A 22120-nucleotide genomic window follows, 5' to 3' on the forward strand; every position below is an offset into this window, starting at 1 on the left:
ACTGATGGGGAAATACTAAAAAAATTTAATGTTATAAGCAAAAAAAAATCAATTGCCAGGATCTTTTTTTCTTTTCTTCTTTTTTTTTTTTTTTAATGCCAGTGGTCTACAAACATTTATTTGGAGAAGTTTATTGGCTGTGCAGACATTTGTACTGATGTAACACAAATGTCTGTTGTCTTGATATCTTGTGAGAAGTCGGTCGTAAACTCCTGTCATGTCTATTTTCTTTCTCTTATTTCTTGGGTTCCAGTATAACGTAGGGTAGACACCACTGACAAGCTCAGAATATCAGTTTCCTGAAGCTGAATATACACCAAATTCTAAATCTCAAAGCAACAGAACTTTAATTCCCTAGATTAAGCATTCAAATAATGAAGAGGAGGAAAAAAAAAAAAAAAGGAAAAAAAAAAAAAGAATCAACTCACTCTTCCCTAAATTTAATGGATAAGCGATAAGCACCACGTTTCCTTTACAGCTTTATCCGAGTGCCTATTCTGAGTGTAGGTTATGCATAAAATAAAAACCATCACAACATACTGGAATTATTTTACTAACACTTTGCACATCTGAGCCATGGTGTGCTGCAGGCAGCGCACCCAGAGCAGCTTTATTCTGCATATTATACTTTTTGAATATCAGTACCCCCGTTCACAGCAGGGAAAAGTAGTGAACAGAAAAGCTAAATGCTAAATGTCCCACAGGAGGTTCTTGGCGAAACTAGGAGCAGCACTCAGATATTCTGGCTCCTGTTTCAATATCTTAATTACATAATTAGCCTTGCTCAAATCAGGTCATGTGGCATTCAATCTGACTTCCTTTGCTGTCGTGCTATCTGTGCTATGTAATTCTCATGCCAAGATAATGTACGGAGCCTTAAATAATCCAAGATATTCTAGTAAGGCATGGTAAAATGTTAATTTAAAAAAAAAAAATCACATAAACACATATATAAGGAAATTAACACTGTTACAGATTAACATAATCAAACAAAATATGGTTCATTACAACTGTATATATTACCATGCATTTAAATGAATGCTGATTGAAGGAAAAATGTATTTTCTCTGCACTCAAATGAAACACAAGAGCAAAACAAGTGAGCTTCTTTTAAGAATCTGTAACTAAGAAATTTATTTCATAGGTAACAAATGGTAAACGGACAGGAATAGTTATTTCTGTTAAAGGAATAAGTCTGCTGAAATACTGTGAAACATTTTCTGTGCAGCAAGCCACAATATATACAATAATGCAGTAAAATCCTCCACCAAATATCTGTTAAAGGAATAAACCTGTCAAAAGAATTAATTTTCTGTGCAACAAGGTTATTCATTCAACAGGCTTCCACCATATGTAATTTATGAAGCAAATTATACTATTCCAAAAGGGAAAGGGAGACTCATACAATGCCGTTTGAACTACAGCAAGACTGGCCAGAAGAATGCAGCCTTAAAAGTCAGGAAATCGCCTACTGAAGCCAACTGTCTGCACCTTCGGTAAGCAATGACGTTTGCAGTATATACCAAATGCTTTACCATGACTGTGGGGACAAAAAAAGAACACGCTCCTCGTCTATATGAAGCAAACCCGGCGTTGTAATAGGCAGGGGAACCATTCACATTTCAGATGGCTATTCAAGAACGTACTTTCCTGGTGTATTCCACATTTACGGGTAAACAGGAGATGCAGTTCAGTTCTAGCAGAATTACCTGTCCAGTGAATCAAAAGGCACTGAAAGTATTACTGCTCAAATGATTTGATCCTGCAGTATATAAGAATATCTCGTGATGCCTTCTTTATTGCTACTTTTATCCTTACGCTATTTTTTATTTTGGTCCCGTTGAGTTTAACTGTAAGAGGCTAAGGAAGTCATCAGCCCTCAGAAAATGTAGTTATCCCTTCCACTTACCGCAGTCCTTCTGTACCAAATAGCATCAAAAAGTGTAACACGAAGGTGTGTTGTCTTTTACCTGTGGCTATACCTTTAGTGTCTGAGCCAAATTCATCAAAATAATCAAACTTTGCTGCGTGCCAGATCTATACATTGAAAATCCCTTTGTAATTTTTTTTCCTTGGATATCTGTCTGGGCGCCACTGCAACTTTCTGTTGAAATCTTGCAATCCAACCTCCAGTGTCATCCTCAGTATAAAGTTTAAAGCCTCTAAAATACTTTATTTACAACAGTCTTTATTTTCATCCATCAATCTTCCAGTCCTGGGCAGATTAATTTGCACTGTGAGTTCCAATCTTATTATTTTAATAACTTTTTGTTAACCTCTAAGCAAGTAGAATGACATTCTTAGAGCAATGCTAAAGTTTCCTTAATAAAACCTGCAACAGGGTGAAAGTTGCTTTGTTTGAGCTTTTGTTACAAATCCAGAGCTTAAGTCAGGTTCAGTGAGGTTCATGGACCTTTTGGCAAATGTGGGCTGAGCGTTAAGTGATGTCAGGCCAAGTATGAACAAATATGGACTGATTTATGATTTTGGGTGGAAATCAAGTGAAACCAAGAGAAATGTGGCAGAGTAACTATGTCACCATTTACTTTTTTAGGGTATTATTAATCCAAAACTAATAGAGGAATTCAAGGTGTTGGATTCCCATGACGGGGTGATCCCATACAAAGATCACTTCCAGGGCTAAGGGTCTTCGTGAGGACTGGAGAAATTGCAGAAATCATATCTGATAATTGGCAAAATTACAAAAAATGCCACAGCCACCTTTACATTTTGAATCATACGAAAACAATTGCTTTCTTTGAACAGCAGCTATAGTCACCTGGAGTACTACTCGTGAGGGAAACAAGCATGAACAATAATTCCCATCCGGTTAACAGATAGCCTCCAGTGGGGAAGCTCAGACAAAGATTACATAAAAGAGATTTAGACTTCCAGTGATTGCCCGTTCCTGGTCTCTTTATTTACATAAATTTGTCAAAGCAGAATTAAAAGCTGCAGTTAAGATCCAGGAGTCCATATCTGTGATTGAGCTAGATGTGTTATTTGAAAATACGTACCTATCAAATTGCAATATCACTTTATTTTTTTCCTGCAGGCAAACTAGAGAATAAATCATCTCTCATGCAAGTCCACTCATCTGTTTTTGTTGGTTTTTTTCTTTTTTTTTTTCCATTTTGTTTTATCATTCAGTGACTGAAATCTGATCTCAAAAAAATGTAGGCAGATGTACAGAAGAATTATTTTTCCCTTGGCACACTGTTTAAAAACTTATAAATTAACTTCCCCTCTTTTAAATCATTCTTTTCGACGTGTTCCAGCCAGGGATCCTCGCTGGCTGCCACATCCTAAATTCTTTGGGATTTGCTGTTGGCCTGAAATTATTGCGCAATGCGAGCTCATCATCTAAGAAACGGATATTAAAAATATCCGTGACTTCAGATGTGACTCATATACCCAGTGGCATTTGAGTAAACAGCACCATCACTGACTCAGGGACCCAGTTTTGCTCTATGGCATGCACTAAGTGGCAAAAGCAACACCATTTTAGGAAAGAACAGAACTTTGAAGATTATTTTGTATATCTATTATTGACTGGGAGGGAGATCTGGCCTCCTAAGCAAGTTTATAAAAAGATCGAGGAAACAGAGGCCAGAAAAATAAATCACTGTTGAAACAAAATTTTAAAAGTTTCCTGCTCCTGAACTCCTCAAGAAAGGTCTCAATTTTCCTTCCTCTTGTATTTTGAGTGTTGCAGAGAACTGTGAGCCATGAAGTGCTTTCTCGGTGATGGATTTTGCTGACGCTGTAGCCCGAGTTCTGCCGCCGAGGAGTTTTTGTTTACCAAGTGTGCTGACCAGTTTAGTTGTGGTGGTTGTTTAAGTAACTCTTTAAATCACTTATAAAGTTTTCTCAAATTAGAGAATGTCCGGAGTGATCTAAAATATTGAAACGCAAGCCATTAGTTGAGATTGACAATAAAGTCTGATTAATAGTTTGAATTTTAAAACAGTTACATAAAAATATTGTTTGAAATCATTCATTTTAAACAGTTGACACTTTAATGCATAAATATAATTACGGACTCCTTAAGAAGAGCTTAATTTTTGCCTTGATATATATGCTAGCAATTGTGTATTTGAAATAGAATCATAAAATGTAAAACTTTTATATTTAATCACTAGTGTCAAAAATTATTAGGTAATAACCACTGCAGGAGAGAATGTGGTAAAAGACACAAAGGCCCATATTTAAAACATAATTTTTCTAATACTTACTATGATTTTAAGATGTCATGTCGTCATATGAAGGTGAACGGGTCAGATGCAAAATTGACTTTTTCTTTTTTTTTTATGTTAAGTGATCAATTTACACTCATAGAAGGGTTAAGCTTACTGGAAGCTGAAGTCCTCTTTGACCACGCTCTAGGTACATCACTGACTGCTGGGACAACAGCGGCTTACTAGTCTGCTTTTCGCAAGTGGCATAGGTTAAATAAATCAGCCTAGCGTCTTCATCTAACACGGTACTTCTGTACAGTGCAGACATGAAACATGGAGCTCTAGGAAGTTCTAAGAAGAAATCTGTCATCTCACAGAATGCTGTTTAATTAGCTCACACTTTGTTGTTTTCCATGAGGAAGCAGGATTTTCCCCTTCAGTTACTTAACATCTTTCTGCAGTACCAACCTAAGTGCTTTCATGATAGAAGGGAAGGAACTTTCACAGCTCTGTTGGAGGCTATAAAAGCGTACAGTGGAGGAGAATCACGTCTAGTGTGTGCTCTTACTGTGTTTAAGACCCTTTTTAGTCAGTAGAGATGGCTATGATCCTTGTACTTTGCTGTTTGTCTCAGCAATCTTTTTCAGATAAACAATAATTACTATGAAAAATACATCTGCTATTTCCAGTCCGTTTGTGACCATCAAAAGAGCTGCAGCTTTTAAGTCACAGCCGCACACAAATAATACCGTACAACTTGCAGAGCAGCAGGCTAATGTATTAGCATTATTCTTTATTGCAGTAACTTATTTACGATTGGGATAGTGCTCAAGAGTTTACAAGCCTTGCAGAAAGGAGTCCCTGCCCTGGACATCTCGCAAAAGTGCTCTGCAATTAGATCTCTCTGCTTTCCTAGAGGAGCTCATAGGATCAGACCCAACAAACAGCACAGACAGAATAGGAGAGAGCAGTAATGCCTGTGTGGCGGGATAATGGGCAAGGCATTTCTGCTATTACCCCTGCAGTGCCTTTGAATGACCAGTTTTAAGGAGAGGATCTGGGTTTGTATACTTTACTGTCATTTTTACTCTCCAATTTTCACTCTGGCTTTGCGGGGCTTTGCTCAGACAAAAACGGCTTTTGAACAGCTCTCTACTTTGCCTGCACAGGAGGGACAAAGGGGACAGCCGTAACTGAAGTCCTGCATTTCAAGTGGCCAGTGGGCCTCAAAACCTTGGAGCTCTTCAGCACCTACTGGAGCCATCCAGGGATCATCTGTGCTTCCACAGGTGCTCAGTCTTCTGTGGCCAGAAAAGGGGATAGACACCAGGTGTGGGGGAGGAAATCCCTGTCTTAAGGCTCCAGGTAGGCCTGGACTGCTGCCAGACTGGAAATGGGATTTTTGCTTCCTGTAATAAGTGCAATCCAGAAGTGCAGAGGAAATTAAAATAAATTCAGAGACAAAATTAAAATTTAGATTGAGACACCAAGCATTATTGGTTTTTATCTAGAAGGCCGATGATGCTGCATAGCAAACCAGGCGACGTTTTAAATGGTATGTGTTATCATTTAATATGAGTTACTGAGAGTAATTTGAAAAGAAAGTAGACAAAGTGAAAGAGGTAGCTCAAGACAATGTTTAGTTCAGTGAGGAGGTCACACACCAAGATGTCTAATTAAAAGAAAAACCTTTATTTCTTAGTTCCAGAAGTGCCACAGAAAAGCTGTTCCTGATAACACTTCTACGTTTTGCTGCAGTTCACGGCAGGAGCATCCCAGGGTAGGCACAATGCGGTTGTCCTGTTCAGGCACACTTCCCCAGAGCCTCTCCCCTCAGTCCTGGCAACGAGATACCAGGTTAGAATTTGCTACCACCCTGTACAGCCTTTCTTATGTCCTCACTTCCTTCCTTATGGCCTCCCTTAAGAAGCACCTGGGTTTGCCAGTTTCAAATTCTTTAATTTAAATGTAAATTTAGATTGTATTTTATTATTAAATTATTTTTATTGACTTTATTTCATTATTAATTTTTTAATCATTAAATTTAATTTTAAATTTAAAAATATTCTGTATGCCCTTTAATGTCAGCTGATCGAATGTCACTTGCCAGGAGCCATGGATAGAAGCAATCACCAAAATTTTGGTCCTGAGATAATGCCAATGAGATAGTACACAGAGTGCCATAGGGCGTTTAGTGATTTGGTCCAGAGATGCTCCAGTGACTTCTCCAAACCAGCTGAGGATCACTAGAGATCACTGTTATTTCCATTCTCATGCAGACTTTTGCAGCAGCCAAACTACAAAACCATGGTTTTTGCCCTTTTCCTGTCAGGAAATACGTGAGCACACTCCAGCTCTGCTTGCCCTATAGGGGAAATAATTTCAAAGTCACCCCTCATTGGTATCAACGTTTACTAATGGTTTAGCTGGTGAGAGTAGTAGAGGTATTGCTAGCAGATACTTTGCAGCTCTCAAAGGGGAGAGCTCTGCTTGTAACAAAATCGTCTCTCAGCCCATCCTGGAAGCATCTCCACCCTTACCTTTGCAATCCGGATGAGTCAGCTGAATTCAGTCCGAACTGATCTACTCAAAATCAAAGAGGACATGTTAGTACTCTTCCTTTTCATCACCAGACTTATCTTTTCCACTTAGAGTAGGTTATTAGTTCAGGAAGATCTATGAAGTTTGGAAAGTAGCCAACTTAATGCCATTTTTAAGTACGGCACCTAGGAACACCAGGAAAATCAGGTTAACTTTGTGTCCAGTATCTTATCTGCACTGGCCATCTGAAAATAATTATATGCATGTATATGTAAAAAAAAATAAATATATATATATATATATGGGGAAACAGTTCTGGTAATCAGACTAAATATATCCAGAGTCTGTTAAGCTCCTCACTCATATATTGTGATGTGTGAGGGGCTGCTTGTTTGTTTGGGGTTTGCGTTTGTTTTTCCTTGTGTATTGTTACTAGAGCAGATGGGCTTATCTTTCCAGAAGGGCTTTTAGCAAAGTGCTTTATCAGATCACCCTTCTGATGTGCGGCACAAAAACAGCTTCTTTGTCTTCATAGCGGGGATGTATGGGAAAATCTCCCTCCTGGTTTCACATGTGTCCTTGCTGCATTTTTGTTTGATGCTATTGCCTTCATCGTGATTGGTGTGACAAGAGTTTACAGCAGAGAGGAGTCAGCAAAGCACTCTGATGATAAAATCTTCTGGTTTGTTGATGCTATGGCCAGTTCTTTGTAATTCATGAGTTTGTTCACAGTGGGTGATTTTAGCCCGTATATTGACAGGAATTTTTAATCTCCGTAGTACCTCTGGGATGATGCAAGCAGAAGGCGGCTGTTTATGTCTTTCACAAGCATCCTTCATCCCTACTGTGTTGGCTTTAGATGTGTGTTTAATATAAGGGTAGTTATCTCTTGCTCATCTCTGCTTGGCAATGGCCACAGAAAATAAATCTATGTTGATTTTATTAGATCTGTCAACAGTCCTTGATGTTATTGACAATGAGGTTTTGTTGACTTGCCTGCAGAGCCTTGTGGAAATGGAAGGAGACCTTCCTCAAGTTTAATATTTTCTCAGCATCCCATGAAGTGCATCCAAAATAATATTCTCAGCAACAGGTTGGTTTATAGTGAAGTGGCCAGACCTGATTACTTTAGGAAAAATAATAGTCTGATGGGTCCATACGGCAGAGTTAAAGCAGGGAGGAGTGATACAAAGAAAGAAGGAGGAGTGCTCTTTAGCATGATTGAAAGTCCCCAATTTCATGGTATTCTCTGGGCTATTATTGCAAATACTGTACAACATCTTGACTTAGAGCTCTGTGAACCTCTTGGTTGTTCTGTAGCAGCATTGTGCCAGATAAAGAGGAAGCAGTTTTATGCTTTGAGAATAATCATTTTCCAGCAGGGGAAAAAAATAATCCTAATTAAGCAGTTACTTTATGCCTTACAAAATGGAAGGGCAAAAGGTTACTTGTTCCAGGGAAAGAACAGGGGAGTAGATCTGAGAGCTGACAGTGGGATTGGCTTGGATCCACCTCTCTTTAAGCTTAGTTTTTGCAAGCTCTCTGCCAGTTTGGAGCACAATGGACCTCTTTCCGTACCTAATGGCGTGCTGGATGTCAGCCCTGGCCTCAAGAAATCTCAACTGCACAAACAGAAATTAGGTGTGTTTCTGTGCAACAAACCCAACATCTTTCTCAACAGCAATCATTTTCATGCCGTTCTGAAGATAGCTTATTTGTAATCCATTCAAGTCCATATGTAAAATACTTGCACTGAAAACACAAAGATAAAGCAAGCTGTAATAGCATATAAACACGTGCAATAGGGATGGATTTCGGAGTTATAGCTGTATTTATGTCTGGAATATTCACACCTTGATCTAATCCTCTTCTTCTTAAAGGGGAATTTTTCAAAAGTTCTTAAGGACCCGTCACTGGAGCTGCATCTTGAAAAGGGCACGTCTTTCTCTCACGCACCTCAAACAAGGTGGCCTGATGTTTCAAAAGCTGCTCAGAATTCAAACGTTTCTTTCGGGTGCCTAAGTGGAAGAGCATCTCTTTTGAAACTTTGGCCACTTGTGGAGGTGTTTAAATGGGAAAACTTGGTGCTAAGTAGGGCGTGTAAAAAGTTTCCCCTTGAAATATTTCCTTAGGGAAAATTGGGGTTTTGACTACTGAAATGTTATTTCACAAAGAGCGTGCTTTCTGTGACAATAACGGGTTTTAATAAAAGAAAAATGACCACTTGAAGAACAAAGAAGATTCCTGTTATAAACTAAAATTTAAAGCATTTTCAATTTAAAAGTTAGCATTTGCCCTTTGGAAGCTTCATTGAATTTTTGTTTTTTAACAGCATTTTCCTCAAAGAGGAGGCTGGGCAAGAAGAACTATTCTTTCCAGCTCTAACATAAAATTTCAAGGTGAAACAAGTGGCAAGATTCAAACAAACAGACGAAAAATGAACCTAACTTTAAAAACATCCCTGGAAACAGCTGAAGATCTGCATTCATTCTTTTTTGTCACTAAAAACCAAAAAGTTTTCAGACAGCTATCAGGAAGTGATGGGGTACGTGTGCAGAAATCTGTGACTGAAGGTAGATTAAGAATTGGAGCATAAACTTCACTTACCTCTTGAGTAGACTTTGAGCTCCAAGGCCCTTAAAGGTTAACAATAAAATCTCAAATTGAATCCTCATTTTCAATATGAGACAATTTAAGTTATGAAACAATGAAGTGACATAAGCCTAGCGAGGCCAACGAGGACACTTAAACCGAGGTTGTCAGAATGCCCATGCTTTATCACCCATGAAAGGATGTAACTCTCCATGACATTAAGGATGCAGGGTTTGATGGAGTGTCACAGTTAGTTGACACCAGAATCATCCAAAATCGTAGACTCCCTGTCACATCCTGCCACTGCAGAATAGAAACTAATGGTTGTGCTGCTACACCATCGCAGGCATGCTGGGGTGCTGGTAGCTAGTAAATTATTACATAGCAGTAAGAGTTGCCAACAGAAGTAGACTTCTAGAGCTAATAGTCAGGAAAAAAAGGGAAACTGTAAATGCAGGCTGTTTTGCTCAAATAGAGTAAGCTGCTGTTCTGAGTGTCTGATGGGACAAGTGGTTTGGGGAAGATATAAAGTCATGCTGGGCCATTGCATGAGTTGGAAATCTATACTTTTCTGTAGATGTTTTGTGAAGGGGATATTTATATAAGAAAACATGAATATTCACTTTTGGTCATGGAAAGTGTTTTTTCCAAAGACTGGCAGATTCAAAACACCAAGGCTTAGCTCTTTAAACAAATATATATGTGTAAAATAAAGGAACCTCCTATTTCAAGAAAGAAATTTGCAAAAAAATATGTAAAATATTATTTACAAAATGTCATTGTGAATCTTTCATAGACTCCAGAAGTCTGTAAATAACAGAAATTTTAAACATCTTTTGGGCCCAGATGCAATAGGCATTAAATTCTGATGGAAAAATAATTTGATTTTAGATTGATAGCTTTTTATAATTTTCTCCAACAGAGCAATATCAAAAATCAATGTGTAAGAAATACAGAGGGCAGACGCACTGTATCCTCAACTAAATGATCTTTCTGAGCAGACTCCTGCCCAGGATGCAGCTGAGCACAGATATGAAATTCTTATGGGTGCAAATTGATGGTGCTTAAGCATAACAAGCTACCCAGTTACACAGAGGAAAAACTGACTGATTTGGGATCATCGCTGATCACAACCTGGCCGGGAGTCAGTGGTGGCATCCTGCTGTGATAAAGGTAGTTGTCGAGTTGCAGTGTTCAAACAGACCTATCGCCCGTGAGACGTGGGAAGTAATCCCTTCTCTCAACGCTGCCGCAGACCCCGGCTGGACCACTTCTTCCTGGGTTAGGTTCCTTATTTCAAGAAAAGGTGTCGCTTGTTTGGAGAGGAGGCTGAATACAAAGTCTAGAAACCCCAACCTAGCAGGACAGATTGGATGAACGAGGTTGTTTAGCCTAAATAATAAGCGCTTGAGAGGGGACGTGAAAGTAAATGCAGAAGAAACAGCGTCAGGGAAGACAGAAACAATCTGTGCATAATAGAAAGGACATGACATAATGGGCTTAAATTACAGCGAAGAATTCCGGTTAGACATCAGGAAACTTTCATAACCATCAGGATAATAAAGCAGTAAGGTAGACCGCCTGCGGAGGTTGTGGGATCTCCACCGTTGGAGGCCTTCCAGAGCAGGGCAGACAGACTTCTGAAAGGAAAGACAGGAGGATAATTGATCCCGCCTTAGGGCAGAGGGATGCACCAGGTGACCTCCCGAGAACCTGCGACTCTCTTGGTTTGAACTGTGAATACCCTTCATCCCCATCCCTCTTAAAACTTGTTTCTTGGTCTTATGTGTCTGTTTCATCCCTCTCAAACCTATTTCTGATTTTCTTTTAGAGGCTTGGCCTTATCCACTTTCATCTGAAAACACAAATTTAAGTACTACCTCTATGCTGATGATTCACAGGTCTATCCATCTTCCTACTTCAGACCTAGCTAACACTCTTCAAAATAAAAGCTTGGCTTGTTTTCCTGATGTATCATTGCAGATGTTTCGCTCTCCACCGAGTTCAGCACAGCTAAAAAAATCTCATTATAACCAATTCCTTCTGCCCCCTGCTTTTCCTTTGATGACATTGAATAACACTGTCAGCCCACTGGTAACTCAGGTCTAGAACCTGGAACTCATTTTACCTGGGACCTCATCTGGCTCCCTATTCCAGACTATTTTTGTATTTTATGGGGGAGAGGGAATATTCGCCCCACAAAATTACTCAAAAATACGGCCTCTCATCACCTTCATCTTATTTTCTAGCCTTGACAAATGCAGGCTTTCTCATCTACCCATTCTCAATACCACTGTAAGCTGCATTGCTGTCTTAGCTGCTGCTTTGACCCTGCCAAACCGGGGAACTGCAGCTCAGCAGAGCCAGTGCCAGGCTTTGCCGGTAGCACACCATACCCAAACACGTGTTCCTGTCTTGTTACACCACTAACAATTTGTTGTTCAGCAGTGAAAACATGCTGAATAATGAAAGATGCCTGGAGAAAGGAACATGGCGCATACATGTACCTGCAGCATTGTTGTTTCTGTTTGTTGATTCTGTTCAATCAACCCTGATTAGAGATGAGGGAGTGTCAGGCTTGCCTGGTGGATAAGCACCGGTTCTTCTGCCAAATGAAACTCTGTGGCTGCAGAAACAGTGTCCACATTTGCTTTCCAGAAGGTAAATACACCCACTGAATTCCCGCCGTGCGGCCCCACGGCATGGCAAACACCTCTGAGCCGCCGGGTGCAATGCAAAGGGAGCGTACAGGACCCCAAGCCTCAGGACCGATCTCTGTGCTAAACCAAACTGACCTTGTTTTGAAATCGAAGGGATGCTAAGGGAGTGTCCCGGTACATCCATGTACCCGATCAGAGATGTACTTGGACTATAAGCTTTTTAGGACAAAGATTGGTTTTGCTTTTTGTGTTTGTGCAGGTGCCTAGTGCAGCTCCACGACTAAGCTCCCTGGCAATCCCACAGTACACGAAAGTAAAATAAGTAAAAGCTGCTTTTCAGTGGAAAATTAACAGGCAAAACCTTCCTACCTTCCTCCTGAAAATGTGCTGTGGTGCGCTGTAGTGTGGGGAGACGTTGTCGTTTCTTTAAGCTTAGCTGTGGCGTGAGCTTTGGTCGCTCTCTGGCAAAAGCTGGTATTAATGAAGGAAGCATAAGACAATTGTATTTAGACCATGGATTGTCCTAACCAACTGCTTGTGGAGTGGCTGTGAACTCGAGCAGATGAAACCCCCACACGGTCAAACCAGGGGAGTAATGAGGTCTGGGACTGGGAAACCAAGGAGGGACGACGGGCAAATAAAGTGGGACTGTGCCACGAGCCTCTGGAGTCTTTAAGTAGCTTCGTTATGTCAGCAACAAACAAGGGAATAGCTTTGCAAAAAAATTCAGATTCCAAATACCATTATAATTAGCATTATTTCAAGATTAAAGAAACCACCACTTCCGTGTAACAAATTATCTCCAATTTAAAAGCAAAAATAATGTATTTTTTGTTCATAAAAAATGCTCAAGCGGAAGCATTCTCACATTAATTATTTCATTCTATTCGGAAAGCATATCCCTGCTTGCTCTTTATTATGCCTTCCAGCTCCTTCTTTGAAAAATATGTTAAGAAGCTGCAAGCTATTTTCCAAAAAAATGGAAAATAAATAATCTTTGAAGCAATTAGAGCTGAACGACAGAATGTATAAATATTTTTTTTACTTATTCTCCCCCTAGATTCAAATCCTCCATTTTCTGACACCTCCCATCTTGGCAGCTGCAATTCAAGCATCTTTGCTTGAACTTTGGAGGCAGGCAAGTGTTTCTCTTTCCTCCCCTAGAGTTGAATCAAACAGTATTCTGTAGATTTGACTGGCAAGAGCTTTTGTAAGTGAGCTGAGGGTTACTCCTGGAGTTTAAATGCATTATTTCTATAATGCATTTGTCTTCACTCTCCTAGGAGTCTAAATACTTCTGAACCTTTCCTTACAAAAGTAATAATTAGTGGACATGTTAAAAAAAAAACTTTGCTTACTTAAGAAAAATTGCAAAATTGAATAATAGGAACTATGGCTGATAGTGTGGAATTATCTGGAATGTATTTCATTGTAAGAACAAAGAGCACTTTGAATGTCATGTAAATATCATTACAGAGCTGCTTTTTATTTTAATGAAGGCTTTGCACTGGTTCAGCATTGGGCATAACCACTCAGCATTAGCGCAACTTTAAGTCAACCCGTGTTGCGGTGAGGCCGGCAGCTACGTGTGATTTTCAAAAGCACCTTCAGCCTCAGAAAGTTGAATTTAAAATGTAATTAAGGAACATTCATCTATTTTCATTGCCACAATCAAATCAATATGTAGCCCAATTAAACAAGAACAGTGAACTGTACAGCACTATCAGCTACGCTAATAAAAAGGTACCTGTTTTCAATTCTCTGTAATATACTTTCTCTTTTTCTTTCTTTGCTTTTTGCCATAGGAACAGGAGAAAGCATCTAAACAGTTTCCTATTTCTCTGGCACCAGCTGGAAGTCGTCACGAGTTGCAGGGAGATAATATATTAATACAAAACTAGCCAGGAGACAAAAAAGCTTACACAGCAGTTTTCATAGGTAAGATGATTAAAAGTGTTATATACGATATTAGGGCATGGGGCCACATCCTCATTCATTTGCTTTACCAAGAGGTGGATGGGAGGGTGTGCAGGGATCCTTCCTGGAGAGGGTATGGAGGATATTCTCCATGGGGTAGGAGAGTTTGGGATCGGTGGAAGATTTTCCTTGTCTAGGAAAAATTTGAGGTCTTTCTGAGTGCGAAGACATCCCAGGCAGTGAAAGTGGCACCTGCCTGCGTGCCAGTGGGAGCAGAATAAGGTGGCCATGCACAGAACAGTAAGACTGACCCCAGAATAATGTCACCGTGCAGCGTTTGCTGACGCTGGGGGGCAGTTACCCACCCCTGCTGATGTGTGTGAATTGCTGCGATAGCCCATGGTCTTTGAATGGGATTCCTGCAAGTCAAAAACGCTCAGAATCTTCAGTGAGAATTGTAGACGCTGGGCAGTAAATCACAGGTATGGGCCGAGGGGACCACCATGACCACCCGCTTAACCTCCTGTGCAACCTGGGCCTGAAAAGGCCAGAAAGAGGAATTAATTTTTCAGGGAAGTTTCAGTTTTGAAATCACAGTTTAAAAACTTCTAGCAACAGAGGATCCACTGCAACCCGAGATAAGGCTGGCGAGTGGTCTGGCTGTCAGGGAGCTTTCCAGCTTCTTCCTTTCAGAGCATCTGTCTAATTCCTACAGATGGTGATAAAGTTGCTCTGTGATCCCTTCAGAGTTAGGCTAAATGAGCTTTTCCATGATACAGCATCTTTTTCAATTTCTTTAATGTTTCCTATGACTTTCTACTATAATTGCCTAATTTTTCAATGTACTTTTCAAAGTGTGGATCCAGAACTCAACACAGTATTCTCACAGAGGTAACAACAGGCTGAAATATAGAAGTGCGCCTGCTAAGTATACTCCTATTTAAGCACCTTAGGATGAGTTTGTTCTTTAGTTCACAGCTTAATGCTTGAATGTTGAATGGATCATACCCATGTCTTCTTCAGAACTAGAGTCTCCCACATTTAAAGAGTGTGGTCTTCATGTTTTCATTACTAGATGTGTAACTTCATATAAAGTCACATCTCTAACTCAGATTTTTGCCTTCAGATGGTCAATCTTGTTCAATTTCAGCAACCCTTTCTCAAATTTATTTACCACTCTTCCAAACCTTTTTTCACTTGTGAGCTTTGTCGCGGTAACTCGTTTTCTCTCAATGCGTACTAATGTTAACATAGTACAAAGCCAAGAACTGTTCCCTACAAGATTGCACAAAATGCTGCCGTGTTTTTTTCCGGTTTATTAATCAAAATGTCTTGGAGTAATAAAATGAAAGCCAATGACGTTAAAAGTCTACTGACCAATGGCACAATTACACTGCAGTATAAAACATACATGTCCGTGAGCTTGCTGTAAGCTACTAGATAAGGTACCATCTGCAGCAGGATGGAGCTTAGAGCAGTCCATTCAGTTTGTTTTCCTAAGTTTGTTTGTATCCTGTGATTCTGTAGCTACCACGAGGGTTTTCGTGCTGTACCTTTGACTAGTATTTACTTGACTGAGAACTGAATGTCCTCCCTTTCCTCTCCTGTGTCTGCATTCTTAATAATAAATTAAGGTTGCTAAATTGTTTCTTGATCTTATCCAAAAACAAATGGCATTGTGTCTCCTTTCAGCCAATAGGGCAATTTTTTGTTTATTTTTCTAAACCTTTTATATCTAAGAAATATCGGCTGTGTACTTTTCTTGTCCTTTTTTGGACAGATCTTTGGAGATCATAAATGCTGAGAGCATTTCTTACTTGACAGTGAGAGGTGGCATCAAGTTTTATATCTGGAAGCACTCTCTTACTTGAAATGTAAAGAAACCTGCTCAAGCATGGTCCATGACAAGCAAGGAGGGACAAAGCATCTTAAAATCAACTGCCAGTCCCTTCATGTCATGGAAGTTCCTGGACAAAGAAACAGTTGTATTAGAGGTAAAGAAAGACACATTTTCTTTGGGGATCAGTAGTGTAGGAGCAACACATATTTGCTCATCTGGCTGTATAGTCTAACTAGCTGTTTGTTATATTATTTACTAGGTTTCTGTAATCTAACCTTTTTATGTGCATGGGTTTTCTATAGAGTGCAGAGACAAATCTGCTCCCCAAAGGTGCGTTAAGAGAGCGCTAGATGAAATGTTGAGTAACGATAAATTCCTTTGAATTCCTTGTGTGCATTCTAATTCACTATGATGAAACTTTCATGTTTTGTCAGCTATTGTAATTCTGCTTTCAGAAATGCAATACAAATTCTTCCTGGGTAAGTGACTTGCACATTTAGCAGTGTCTTTCAGAAGAGTATCGCTGTTGTCGTGTTATAAATGGCATGTGTTTCAGTAGCACTCAAACATACAGGCTTCTTGCTGGTATATATTTGAAACCCAATTGTTTTTACTCAGCTGAAGCCAAGCTTACTTTTTTTTATTTCTTTCAGTAATTACCTTACGTTTTATTGCCTGCAGGGAGAGACCCTAAATTGAAGCAAAGTTAAGGATGCGTAGTTGAAAACAAAGATCATGAAAAGATAAAGGTCCTGGTTCTGTGATCTTGGATTATGACAAGTCATGAAAAAAAGTGATTTGGCTCCTCTTGTCAGTAAGAATCTGTCCATATCATGTTTCAGTTTTGTTTGTTTTGGAGCTATAAGATTTTTAAAAAAAACCTCATCAGTATGAAACATCTTGGGGAGAAGCAGGAAAGCTACAGGAGGAAACAACCTGAGAGAGCACACAAAATTTTCCTTTCTCTCTGCCTTCCCCCTCCCCAAACCATATCTTAGTAAGATACCAAAGATGGATAATTTCCAACGAGAGTTCAAATGGTTTCATAATAGCAGAAAAACAGTTCTCTGTCTCAACTACAGGAGTCGCTCTGCTATAACAAAATCCAATAGGATATATAAATGCAATATATTGCATATCATATGTTCAATAACAACAGAAAAGCCAGCCTGGCTAAAAATAATTATGAAGCTCAGCAGCTGTAATTAAAATAATTTGATTGGAGATAGGAAACGTTTATGCATCTTGGCAGAAAAAGACATTTTGAGGATTTTGATTGATGTCTTTTATGTTTGTTCTATGTACTGTACAATAGCAGATACGGGCACCGCACCAGTATGCTAACTTCACATAATGCTGTGTGTCTTACTAGGACAGATGAGAGGTCAAACTGAGAAGAAGTGAATTTGTTGGTGACTTCCATTTTCCATCAAAAACATCAAGGCAGATGATGCAAGTGTTTCATGGGTGAGCCCTTATGGACTCAAAAAATCCAGCTGAATTCATTTGTAGGAGGTCTACTTATACAAAGCGGCGTTCACCACAGTGATTAAATGCGGGCCAGTGTAGTTCACCGAGAAGAACAAAAACTAAGATCAGAAGCCATTTTAGCAAGAAATATTAACCCCTGCATTGGGCTTTTCAACACTTCACCTAGTGCTTGGAAAACATCCCAGCAAACAACGGACCTTACAAAGCCAGTCTGCTCCCAACAGTTTCCCGTTGATGGTATAATTTTTTTCTTCTGTTAAGATAAAGAATGGGCCAGGTTTTTATCAGGGAGCTGACTTTAGTGTTTCCAGTGAGGCTGAGTGGATGTTGTCTGCACTAGTGTAATCATACCTTACAAAAACAAGGAGCTATCTTCACATCTCAATTTACATTATTGATGCAGTATGAAATAAGTCCCGTAGTAGATGAGCACTCTGGGGATTCTCTTGTTTGTCTCAGCATGTTAAATTGACTGCAAGGCATTACACATCAGAGATAGAACTGCTTAAGTGCATAATTCTTCCTCGTGGCTTTGCTAGGAGCTAAACGAACCTTCTTAAACTAATAATAAAATAATCTAAGATATAAAAATATGTTTCTTTTGGACAAATCTGACATGTTACAATGACAGAGTGTTTATGACTCACAATCACCACCTCCGCCACCAGCATTGCTGTATTTAGAAGCAGCAGGCAGTAGAGCGAAATAGGCAGCCCTGAAGTTTCACATCAGGATAAAAGTAGCTAAATTCTTACTAAATGGGGATTAGATATTAATGAAGAAAAAAGATGGTGGATTTCCAGGACTATGGCTCAAGGGAACGCTCTCCTATTTCACTGAGCCTTGTAGTTGTGTCTAAGTTCAGATTGCAGTTTAGATATAAACAGATGAAGACTTTAGGGATGAAATATAAACATTCCCAAGTTCTTACAGTTCTAAATTAGGTGCAGTTCCAAGAACATGGGGTTTGGTCCTAGTGCTGTTTATATTTGATTTTTATGTGTCAAGGAGTACTTATTCAAAGGTGGAAAAAACTAAACCAGGAAGGCTTGTCTCGTTAAATCTGTACGTTAGAGGTGCCTCACAGCATGCAATGATTAATTAGTTCTTAGAGGAGAAAATTCTACTCCCCCAAATGGAAAATGTTGAAAAGTTCAAGAACATACTTTTCTGCATGCAGAAAGGATGAATAGGATATAGTTGGCTTTCAGTGTCCTGCAAGATTTCTAGAAAAATGTAGCATATCAAATCTGCGCTATTATTGTAGTAAGGTGAAGTAGAGGAAATGTCATTTATAAGCCTCAGAAAAGACTATCAAAACCACTATTTATAAGTTCATTTTTAGTCATAGCCATATAAAACCTTTAGCGTCACTTTAGATTAGCCCTCGTAGCCTTTTCCCTATGCTCTTTCTTATGTTAACTCCTAATTCTCTTGCCAAAATTCCTGCAGTCACATGTTACCTATTGAGCTGAGTTAATAAGGAGGAAATCTGCAGCCACTGAAACTTCTGGTTGCAGGAATTGCTCAGCATCCCGGGCAAGTCAGGAACCAGGGAGCTGCCAATGGGACCGGAGCCCTTCCCAGGGCAGGGGGTGAAGGTGGGTTTTGAGCACACTGACAGACAGGTAGATACGGATCTGCAAAGCCTCCCTCCCTGAAGGTGAAGCACAAGGATTTACAGGGGCCTGTCACACACACAGCCCCACCACAATCTTACCAACCTTCAGGAGAGGCAGGGAGGGCGAATCGATCCCTGTGGGATGCGCAGGCTCCAGCGTGCCTGAAAGCAACACATAGTTTTGCGGTTTGATTGATGCAATCAAAGCAAGAGACCCTACAGGAACTGCGGAGGGGGCAGTTGCCTTGCCTGTGTCCAGCGTCTCGATTAAAAATCAGTAGTGATGAACTGAACTAGCGTACAAAATTAAATATGTCTGTCCAATGAATCTGGAAGCCTTTGTAAAAGAAGGAGAAGTCTCACACTGGTGTGATGTCGGCTCAGGATTTAGCCAGCCTGATGACCCAGTTTGACCTAAATGACATACCCAGTTTAGCTGCAGCTTTGCTGGTTTTCTCTAGCAAATACTAAATGTAAGCTTTTTTCCCTCTTGCCTTTTGTATATATTAAGCTTCTGTTTGTGTAAATAACCATCTTACATATATAATAGACCATGAAATTTTGTAGTATAAAGATGTATTTGACACTTTTTCTATGATTTTGTTCCTCACCCAAAATATAACCACTCAGACATGTTTTTGGAATGACACACATTTTAGCGGAAAAAATATTTTAGAAATATGCTTAGCGTGTTGGCATTATTTCTTTTTGGATCCCTCTGGTTGTAAGCAAACTAACATTGTGAGCTCCATTGGGCAAAAGAAATATTACTACCACTGTATAAAATATGTGTATTTGAACTCTTAGTTAAACATTTTAATGTTAGCTTAGGTTTTCCAGTTGCCATAATTTTAGATAAAGAAATTTGTGAAACATTAGGACTAACTGTAAGAGAGCCCAAGTGTTTTCTTCCTATTTATCAGCTATGCACATTCTTACCACAGCTACTCAATTTTTAAATCTTGCATGGCTATTGGTAAGATTCCAGGAAGTTTGCTAGCCTTGAAATGGAAAAAAATTTTGCGATGCCAAGAAAATGTAGCCCAACCTGTATCTAAAACTACTATAGTTAAATATTTAAAGGCTTCTCTGTCCCACTGCAAGGCATTTTGCAGTTTACCCTTAAATTTGGAAGTCTTAGATTGCCTTGCCTTGATCATTTCCTCTCTGCCATCTTGTACTTTGGTCACCTTACCAGCGGATCAAAAGTATCTCTGTTTTATACCACATTGCCTTTTTCAATCCAAATTGTTTTAATTGGTAACTCAGCCAATTTCTATTTAAATAGAAGTTTCCAGTAATTTTGGAAGAGGAGTGGGAAATTTTTACCTCAGCTCACCCTGTTACAGACCATGCCCCAGTTGTGTTCTTTAAGTCAGCCAAATGCATCTTGGAGGTGCTATTATTTCTTTACCTATAAAACTTTTTTAGAATTGAAACATAAAATTCCTAACTGAGAACATGGATTTTGAAAACACGTCTTCCATTTAAATATTAACCCAGTACCTTTAAGTGTACCAAGTACATCTAAATCTTAACCAAGTACCTTCTAATCATCTTTCAGACCAAAGATTTGTGTCACCTTATTTGGGAGGTACCCAGTTTATTTGCTTGGTAACACAACAAAGAAAGCATTGATTCAGTTGGTCCCAAAGAGCTCCCAGATTTTTTCCTTCTCTTGTGCAGAAGGCGGTGCCATACAGCCACAGGAAACAATACCTATTTTGGTGCCGATTTTGTTCTATGAAAGGTTGTGAAGCAGTTCTTTATTGACTGTTTCTTGCTAACAATGAAAACCCGCTTTTCTGTTAGGAATGCTGTGAACAGCTCCAGGTGAAGGCGTCAGTAAGGATTTTCAGGTTAGAAGACGCTGTGCCCAGTTGGATCAGGCTCAGGTCTCTGCTCACATGCCGGCACATCCAACAAAAGCTTGTTGGAGATGAGTTTGCTCCAAGGGATGCTAATCCAGAGGTCGTTGTTCCTCTCATGTAACTCAACCATGCTTGCATGAAGCTGGTGCAAATTTTTCAGTGGTATCTTTGTTTTTCTAACCATCGCACCCAATGCTGTACCGCTTTTCCATGATGTTTGGGTTGTTTTCACAGTGAGGTATAGTGGACCTTGTGCCAGGACAGGACGAATGGGCAAACGCAATGTGTTAGCCTGTTGCCGGTGGAGTAATCTGGTAGGGCTGAGCCTTTTCTGTACCCCTACATCTCTCCGAGCTCGTCTGCCTTTCTGCATGTCATGATGCTTGGCACCTGGTACACGCTCACAGTTCTGATTGAAAGGAAACAGCCTACAACTTTAATTAGCTAATCAGCCAGTGCAGAAAAAAAAATGTGTAAAAGGGGAATATTAACAAAGCCTCAATGGTTGGTAAATTATACACTTTCAGTGGATCTAGTGCTCTTCTTAGCTGCTCTGTAACTAACTCAGATCTACATGGAGTGTATGCCCTCCATTCATTGAAATGCATGGTTCTTTTCATCTCATTGTAGGTGTGTTTTTTGTTTCAGTTTAGCTTTTTAGTCTCCTGATGCTTAAGCAAACCAGATATCCTTTCAGAGCTATAACACTAAAATCCTTGAAGGAAGTACGCATGCAGAAGTAACAAGATAACAGCACTATCAGCAGCAGGGCAGGTAACGACAGGTTTAGAGACTGAAATTATTGAGCTCGTTCAGTGTTCCCACATCTTGCAGCAGGAACAAGCTGTCCTGTTCTAAAAACCTCCTGAGTGTTAGTGATGCTTTTTTTCTGGCAGTCTGTAGTTCTGCTGACTGCAGAGTTTATCACATAAGGAATTAGACTGCTATGTTTGAAGTCTGCGCATCCTCAAAACCAACCCATTTCATCTGCCTAATATTTTATCCTTTCTGGCCTAGAGCTGGCCTCTGTTTCAAGGCATTACTCACTATATTGTCCATTACAGACTTCCTTATTCTCTTTGATGGCTACACAAGCCATCTCCCACAGTGTGATCTGGTGGCCAGAGGGTGAGTAAACTCTCACCAACCCCCTTCCTTCTCAGCCAGGATTAAATGGACAGTGTGACAGAGGGAACCAGATGAGACTCCATTTCATCGGAGAATTTCAAACCTCTGATGTTCAGATAGCACAGTACATTTTCCGTAACACATCCCTGTTCTCCCTAATATCAGCCTGTGGGTTTCAGTGGAAAAGGCATCTCTACCCCTTTCTGTGATCAGTGTTATTCAGAGTTTGACGTAATTCTTCCTCTTCGCTGCCGTTGTTTTAAAGCAGAGACTAGCTGTAT

The sequence above is a fragment of the Pygoscelis adeliae genome, unplaced genomic scaffold (assembly GCF_000699105.1).
Source record: "Pygoscelis adeliae isolate BGI_AS28 unplaced genomic scaffold, ASM69910v1 Scaffold67, whole genome shotgun sequence".
NCBI classification, from domain to species: domain Eukaryota; kingdom Metazoa; phylum Chordata; class Aves; order Sphenisciformes; family Spheniscidae; genus Pygoscelis; species Pygoscelis adeliae.